The 7907-nt window shown below is 42.7% G+C and overlaps 1 non-coding gene across 1 annotated transcript; it reads right to left on the bottom strand.

Annotated features, from left to right (window-relative positions):
• Positions 1–378: 378 nt before the first annotated feature.
• TRNAP-UGG (transfer RNA proline (anticodon UGG)) lies at positions 379–450 on the bottom strand. Its single transcript has one exon. It is a non-coding gene; the product is annotated as a tRNA-Pro (tRNA).
• Between the last annotated feature and the right edge of the window lie 7457 nt (positions 451–7907).

The following is a 7907-nucleotide window of genomic DNA, read 5'->3' as shown; positions in this document are numbered from 1 at the left end:
TACACATGAGTACATGGGAAAAACAGATAAGAGGAGGGCCACTGGTTCATGACAAGGTTACTCAGATCTAACCACTGTGTGTGGGAACGACAGAAAAGAGGAAGGCTCTCCCTCACCCACCGTACCATCCGGCATAAAAAAAATGAAGAGGGGTAAGGAAAAAGATAGAAAATATCGTGTCTTAGAAACAACAAATACGGTATGGAAAGCTTTATGAGAATGGATTTAGAAGAAAAATTGTGCCTTGTGTACATCACTAATATATCTGAAAAAAAAAAAAGGCAACGCAATGGCAGAATGTCCTCATAATTAAGCAACTGCCTCACTGTCAGCAGTATACACGTCAGCCTTAAACTAAAGAACACTAAGTAAAAATCCGGACCTGTCCTGGATTTGAACCCGGGACCTCCTGCACCCAAAGCAGGAATCATACCCCTAGACCAACAGGCCGAACACTTTAAAGGCGTTAACTAAGCACTGGTCACAGGTCGGGGGGCGATCAATTATAATGGAGATACACAGAGTATCGTCAAATGCACCATAATCGAAACCGAGGTAATGGAGGATTTAATTGTGATATTCAGACACAAGGCGCCCTCCGAGTTCCTCCACGGAGCGCCTCATATTATTTTCATGACAATGCTTCGTGCAGGGACTCCGAAGGAAAAAAAAAAAAGTCTAACCTTCATTTCCTCAGCTTATCGATTATCGCTCGTACGGCGTTAATCCACGGACGGCTTCAGTTAAGCTACCGTAGAAAGAGGAGAAGCATTTTCTTCACAGAAAATTATACAGGCTGTGTTAAGGAAACTATGTACTAGTCAAAGGGCGGCGTCAGAGGCCAAAATGTGCAATAACTAAAGGAGAAGCAATTTATTCACATGTTGTCATAATGTGCACTGTATGGAGATGGAAATGTTATCAGCATGAGGTACCGTAAGTGGAGATTTAGGAAAGGAAGGCCGAGAACCAAGGGGAAAGATGAGAGAGAAAGTGTATAGAGGCAAATATGACGAATGAATGTAAGAGAAGTCCGAGTTAATGGGAGAATAAACAAATGGAAGCAAGGGGACAAAATTATATAAAGTTCAGAAAGGGAGGGCACAATACACATGCAAACTGGAAAGCAGAATAGAGAGAGGAAGAAAAAAATAAGAAGGAAACATAACACAGAAGAGTTCGTGAAAGAGAGAGAGAGAGAGAGAGAGAGAGAGAGAGCGCAATGGGGAGGCTTTGATATGCTTAGTTTTGATCACCCTATATGAAGTCTTGAAGTAGGCATTTGGCAACACAAACACAGTCGTGCAATTCCTCGTATTTACTGTGTGTGTGTGTGTGTCTGTGTGTGTGTGTGTGTGTGTGTGTGTCAGTCTCTCTCTCTCTCTCTCTCTCTCTCTCTCTCACAGATGGCTTAGGGCCTAGGATAAGATAGGAAGGAGACAGAGGTCAAGAGAGAAGAGCTGGAGGTGAACAGCTACAGTAAGAGGAGGAGCTTAAGTTAGCAACCTGATACGCTGGGTCAACTGGATTTTTGAGGAGGAGGAGGAAAGGGAAGAAGGCAGGACGGAAGATTCAGTGAAGAAAGAACAGAAGAAATGTATGAGGAACTGGAGATTTGTGAAGTTAAGAAGAGTATAAGAGAATGCGAGAGGATACGGTGAAAGAAAAATGAGTCGGGGATATGTGAGTTGTTGATAATGAAAAAAATAAATAAAGAAGGCCAGCAAGGCATCCAAGAAAGATATGAATGATTTTGCCAGTGCTACTGTCCAACGCCACGTCTTTTGAGTGGAGAGCTTAAGAGAAGAATATCCTCAGTGCATTACGTTCCCTGTTTGTACTGACCCCTCTTTTCCACAACATACGATTTTCTTTTTTGCCACATATCTCTATCATGATCCTGCAGTTCACCACTAGTATCATACATGAGGTATATAACGATTATATAATAATCGTAAAACGTTTCCTCCCAAATGAACTGAAGAATGTCTCCTTCAAAATTTTCGTTATTATCCGGAAAAAAAAAAAAAAAAATCCTTACGAGGAGACAGAATGAGGCAGAGTATGGTGACTGGGGTAGGATGAGGCAGAGTGAGGAAGGGTGAGCTTGGGCTAGACAGAGTAAGGGCAGGTGGGTGAATCAGGGAAAGGCAGGACGAGACTGTGTGAGGCTGGGTGGGTGGGGCACGGTAGGGCAGGACGAGACAAAGTGAGGGTACGTGGGGCAGGGTGAGGCAGGGCATGAACAAGTGCGGGGGGGGGGGTGAGGCAGGGTAAGGAAAGGCAGAGGTGATGAAGGGTGATGCAGGGTGAGGCGGGTGATGGCAGGTGGGGTAGGGTGATGCAGCGTACAGAATGACGGTGGGTGGGGAAGGGCGAGGTCGAGTGAGGGCGGGTGGGACAGGGTGCGGCAGGATGGAGGTGGAACAGGGCGAGGCAGGGTGGGGTACAGGAGGAACTGCTGATAACAAGACAGGTGTGAAACTGTTCAGCCGGTGGGTGCGTCGGTCCTCATTTTAACACCCTCAGAACCAGGGCGTCTTTTGTTTTGTTTTAGACGCCGCCACACGATTTACGACCCAAGTCTGGTAGTGAAGGGGTTAGAAAAAAATCTCCACTCTTGTTTCTTTTCTCCTCGCGACCCCTTCCTCCTCCTCCTCCTCTATATCCATCATGTCTCATTTTCTCTCTTCATCTTAACTTTTCCTTCCTCAATCCCTGTTCCAGCCATTCCTCCCTTCCTTCCCGTAACTTATAAATGTATTTACTACTATCATCTGATTAACAGGCTTTGTTTTTTCGCCCTTTTCCCGACATTCTTATTCAAATTCTTTTCTATTTGTATTCGTCTATAGATCCACTTCTTCATTCTTCATTACCCAGGCCACAATGCTGTTTCACTTCCATGCAATGATGTACAGTACTTTTGCAGCCTCTCTATCCAGCTTTCTCTTCATAAACCGTTCATACCTTCAGCAGCCTTCGTTCCTGAGTCACTGTATCCTTTTCTCATTCCAATTTACATATATAAACTCTTTCTTTACCACTGTTGCTTGAAATCCTTTATGCTTCCATACTGTATCCGTTTACCTATGACATTCTTTTGTGTAAGATTGGGTCCTATTATATGTACAGTTGGATGGGGATGTGTGCAGGTGGATGGTTACAAGGAACGAAAACACTAACTCGACGTCACAAATTTTTATAGGATTTAAAGGGAAACAATAAAGAGTAGCCAATCAAATGGTTTGCTTACTTTACATTCGAAAACTCTAACACCTCACGGAATCTTAGTGTTCAGTTTTAGCTTTACTTTTACTGAAGTTTCGTGAGAAAATGTTCCATTCACTACGGCAGTTTTAACTTTTTCCCTTCAGTTATGTTTAAAGAACATTATCTGCTCGACAAATAATAAATACATTTAGATTTACAAATTCGTGAAGTGTTATTCAGATGTAAGCCTATTCCGTGTAAGCTTCATAATAAAGATTCAATTAAGAGAAATTAAAAGGGGACGAAATGCATAAAAATAGCCACGCATACTTCCACGAAACCAAACAAGGAAAAAAGAAAAAAAAAAAGGTTAAATATACTTGAATTAGCTCCCAAAAGACCAAGCTGAAAACTCTGTTCCTGGTGCAAACTCAACGCCTACACACGGTTGGCAGTCGTACAGAGAGAAAAAAAAAAAAAAAAAAAAAAAAAAAAGGCTTTTAACCCCAAAAGAAAAGTCCACAAAGATCCACTTAAGACAAACAGCACGCCCTACAATGACCTGATAAGGCCAATGTTTCACCATCCATCATAGTTTCACCCAGTTTTTCACCATTACTGTTGTGTTCTCTCTCAAAACTCCATTCATATAAACACAACATATTCACTGATATAACTCAACTTTAACTCCCACAATTATTCTACATCATCACAATCATCATCAGCATCATCATCATCATCATCATCATCATCATCATCATCATCATCATCCCACCTCTTCCACTTGCAGGTGAGGTGACATGGGGTCAAAAAAGCAACAAAATGGAAAAAATATGATAGTGGGAGAACTAGTCAAAAGCATGTCTAACAGAATGGGCCACCCACACATTCATTCACCATTCACGACCCTGGAATTCTGGAATCACCCGGCTCCACCACAAACATTCCAACCCTTTATTTGAACGCACACCCATCTTATACATTGCTACGACATATAAGTACTGAATATAAAAAAGTAGCTTCAACTGAGAAAAAGATACTGGTGGCTGCCTGAGGGAACCCGTAAGCAAGAAACCTCCTGATCAGAACTTTCAACAAGTGCCAAGTGTATATTTTTCCTATGCTGGTTAGTTTATTAATCTTGTTTAAGCCTCGAGAGAAGAAACAGGAGTGGTAGAGTCTCTGGCAAGCCTTAACAGTCATCAACATCCTCACGGTAACACCAGATTTCCTGAACAACCCTGACCTAATCAAACCCCATCTTACATGATTCATTCGTTATTTCTCCCCTCCTTTTCCCTTCCCGAACTTCATGTTTTCCCGCTGTGATCCGTTCCCTCCTCTTCTTATTCATTCTCTTTATATCTGCCTTACTGACACAAGAGGAGCCTACACGTGGTGGCGCTGTGATTGTGGGTAAAGCACCTGCAGCATCCACATGGAAGCAAAGCCTCCTTATACTCGTATATCCTTGCACATCGCCATGCAAGGTACCACGATCCGGCCCTGGAGAGGCGCTGTCTACCGCAAGGAAGCGTCGGTTCTCTGCACGGCGTACGTACTGTCTTGTACCTGCTCGCACCTGTAGGACGCACTATAGTAGCAGTTGCTTACCTGTGGTCGACGGATTTGCTCGGCCAGAAAGACGGAGGTTAAATAACAAAAGCAGCCACAACCTGTCTTGCATGGGGTAAGGTATATGAGAGCTGCTTGTGCTGGCTTTTTTCTTTGTAGAAAAGTTCGTTCTGAACCATCACGGACCCCATACCGCCACGTTCCACCTTTCACCACCATCCTATCCTATACTGCCCAAATCTATCCGCCCAGCCAGTTCATCTTTTTGCTTCCAACTTAATATTTTTAGGAGAAAAATCTTACTCTCACACCTCAGCGACCGACATACATGGCCCATCTTTGCAGGGTAGGCTCATACTGTCATTCTCAACCACCACCACCACAACATACATTTCACCAGGGGGTAAACGTGAGAGACACGATGTAGAGAAAAATGGTGAAGAGGATGAGAAAGCTGGAACTGTGATGAGGAGAATGAGGAAAAATTGGTAATTAGTTTTATATTCATCTTCATCCAATTTCCTGCATCGATAAGTTTACCCATTAACGACAAGGGCCACACCACATACCATTATACACCATCAGTTATGCACCAGAAGTCATGTCTGATTTATGAGTCTACTAGGGATATATTATTTAGAACAGCTGTTGTGGGGTGTATGGAATACCGTAACAACAAAATTATCAATATCATTTAAGTATTACCAACTACAGTCAGGATACAAACTCGCGACCTTCCAGTTTACGGTGATGAAGGGAAATGTGAACAAGATAAAGGACACCATTACTTGCCGCACTAACTACAATCGCATCCATCACTACAATACATCCATCAGGTATTCCTTGATTCACTGTCTTTGGAAACATCCCTAACGCACAACAAATACACACACACACACACAGAAACATATCCCTTGTGTGATACATATCGTGGAGGTTCAAGTGCGGTACTTCGCCAAGCTAAGTGGCCGGATCAAACCTTGCGAGAAAAAGGGGGAAAAATATTCATTAATTTTTGCCTTTGTTATAGCTACAAGGTCCTGTGAAAGGTCTGAGAAGTTAGGGCTGGAGTGTGGCAGTGAGGTGAGATGTGGCAGTGTGGAGTGTGGTAGCCTTTCTTGTGAGTTGTGGCAGTATGTAGCCAAATTTGGGAGAGTGTAGTGTGGCAGTATGTGATGTGGCAGTCTGGTGTGGCAGTGTGTGTGATTTAAAACTATGAGGTACAGTACAGCGTGATGTGGTAGTGTGGGGTGTGGTAGTGTGAGGTGTGGTAGTGTGAGGTGTGGGAGGTGTGGTATGGTAGTGTAATATGTAAATGGTGGGTGGGAGAGAGATTCAGGTTAGAGTTTGAATTCTATACTTTATCTAACGTTTCGGGCTACACAGAACCCATCTTTAATCCTGTGTAGCCCGAAACGTTACAGAAAATAAAGAATTCAAACTCTAATCTGACTCTCTCCCACCCTACATTGCCACTTGCCGCAATGGATAATCTAAGATGTGAGCTGCAACACTTTGTGGTGTGGCTGCCAGGTGTCGCAGTGTACGGTGTGGCACTTTGTAGTTTTAGTAATTTGTACATAAGAGTACAGTCACCCAAAAAAGTACCGCACACATGAGGATCGACAGTTGTGAAAATTTGTTAGTTTAGCAGACGCACATGAATCTATTAACTTGTTGCTTCAAAAATAAACCACCCAATATGTGACACTTTATGCGATTTCGAGTTCTAATAAATACGAAGGACAATATACAGGGTACCCCATATATCACAGTGTTTCGTCCGTGTTTTCAGAATACTTGCCGTAATATGGGAGATACTTTTTGGTTGAATGTACATAGCAAGTTCTGATAACACTGGTTTACAAAAAATTTGAGGCAAGCATGAAATTAGGTGTTCTTAACCTAATTTTGGGATGCTGATTTCAGATTCGAAATCCGTTTTCACTCATCACCTCTAGTTTTTGAGATATACATGTATGTACATGTATATATATAGGCCTAGACCCAAAATATTCGCCAAAAATCCATTTACCGTCCTATTTTCTTGGAACTTGGTTTAAAACGCGCGCCACAACAAGCTCAAACATGTCAAGCACTACACGCAGGACGACTGGGGGTCTAGGAGCACTTTCGTGCCTGGGAAACACAGTGCCCAAGAAAATCCTCTGGTGGACATGAACAAGATGCTTCTTCCCCCTCTTCATATCAAGCTTGGCCTTATGAAGAATTTCGTGAAGGCCATGGACAAGGATGACGCTGCCTTCCAACACCCGTGCACTCTGTTCCCAGCTCTCAGTTCTGTTAAACTCAAGGAGGGCATCTTCATCGGACCTCAGATCCGTGTGAAGGATGAGGTATTCGAGGGAAAGCTCACCTTGAAGGGATTGAGAGCATGGGAAGCATTTAAGGTGGTCTGCCATGGCTTCCTTGGTAACACACGGGCACTAGATTACCAAGAGCGTGTCGAGAAGTTGTTGCAGGCTTATGAGGATATGGGGTGCCGAATGTCTCTCAAGATTCACTTTCTCCACTCCCACCTCAACTTCTTCCCCCAGAACCTCGGAGCAGTAAGTGACGAACATGGGGAAAGGTTCCACCAAGATATTACTAAGATGGAGAGCAACTACCAAGGCAAGTGGAACCCCAGCATGATGGGGGACTTCTGCTGGATGCTCCTGCGCGACATCCCGGAGGCAAAGTACACCAGATCGTCCAAAAAAACTCACTTCTGACTGTCTGTAGTACTATGGTGTGTATATATGCTTATATCCAAGTAATGGTAATATTTAGTTCTGTCAGTGTTCTATGTCTGTTTTGTTTCGTTCTGTAAGATGCCATTTTAATATATGAAATAAACTCATTATATTATAAGTATATGCATTATAATAAAAAAAAGGGATATGTGAAAACAAAAAAACTAGAGGTGATAGAGCAAAACTGTTAAGAAATTTGAATTAAGCATATCAAAATTAGTCAAAAACACCTATTCACATGCTTGCCTCAGATTTCTTTTTTCTTTTTTTCTTTTTTTTTTTTTGTAAACCAGTGTAACAGAAAGCCTACTGACCCATAACGATGTCATTTGTTAAAAATGCTAAGATTCACGTAACGTGTGT

This window comes from Coenobita brevimanus, chromosome 7, assembly GCF_032717465.1.
Source record: "Coenobita brevimanus isolate Jiangsu-jjx chromosome 7, ASM3271746v2, whole genome shotgun sequence".
In the NCBI taxonomy this organism is placed as follows: Eukaryota; Metazoa; Arthropoda; class Malacostraca; order Decapoda; family Coenobitidae; genus Coenobita; species Coenobita brevimanus.
The sequence above is the reverse complement of the archived record's forward strand: the minus strand, read 5'-3'. Positions and strand labels throughout refer to the sequence as shown.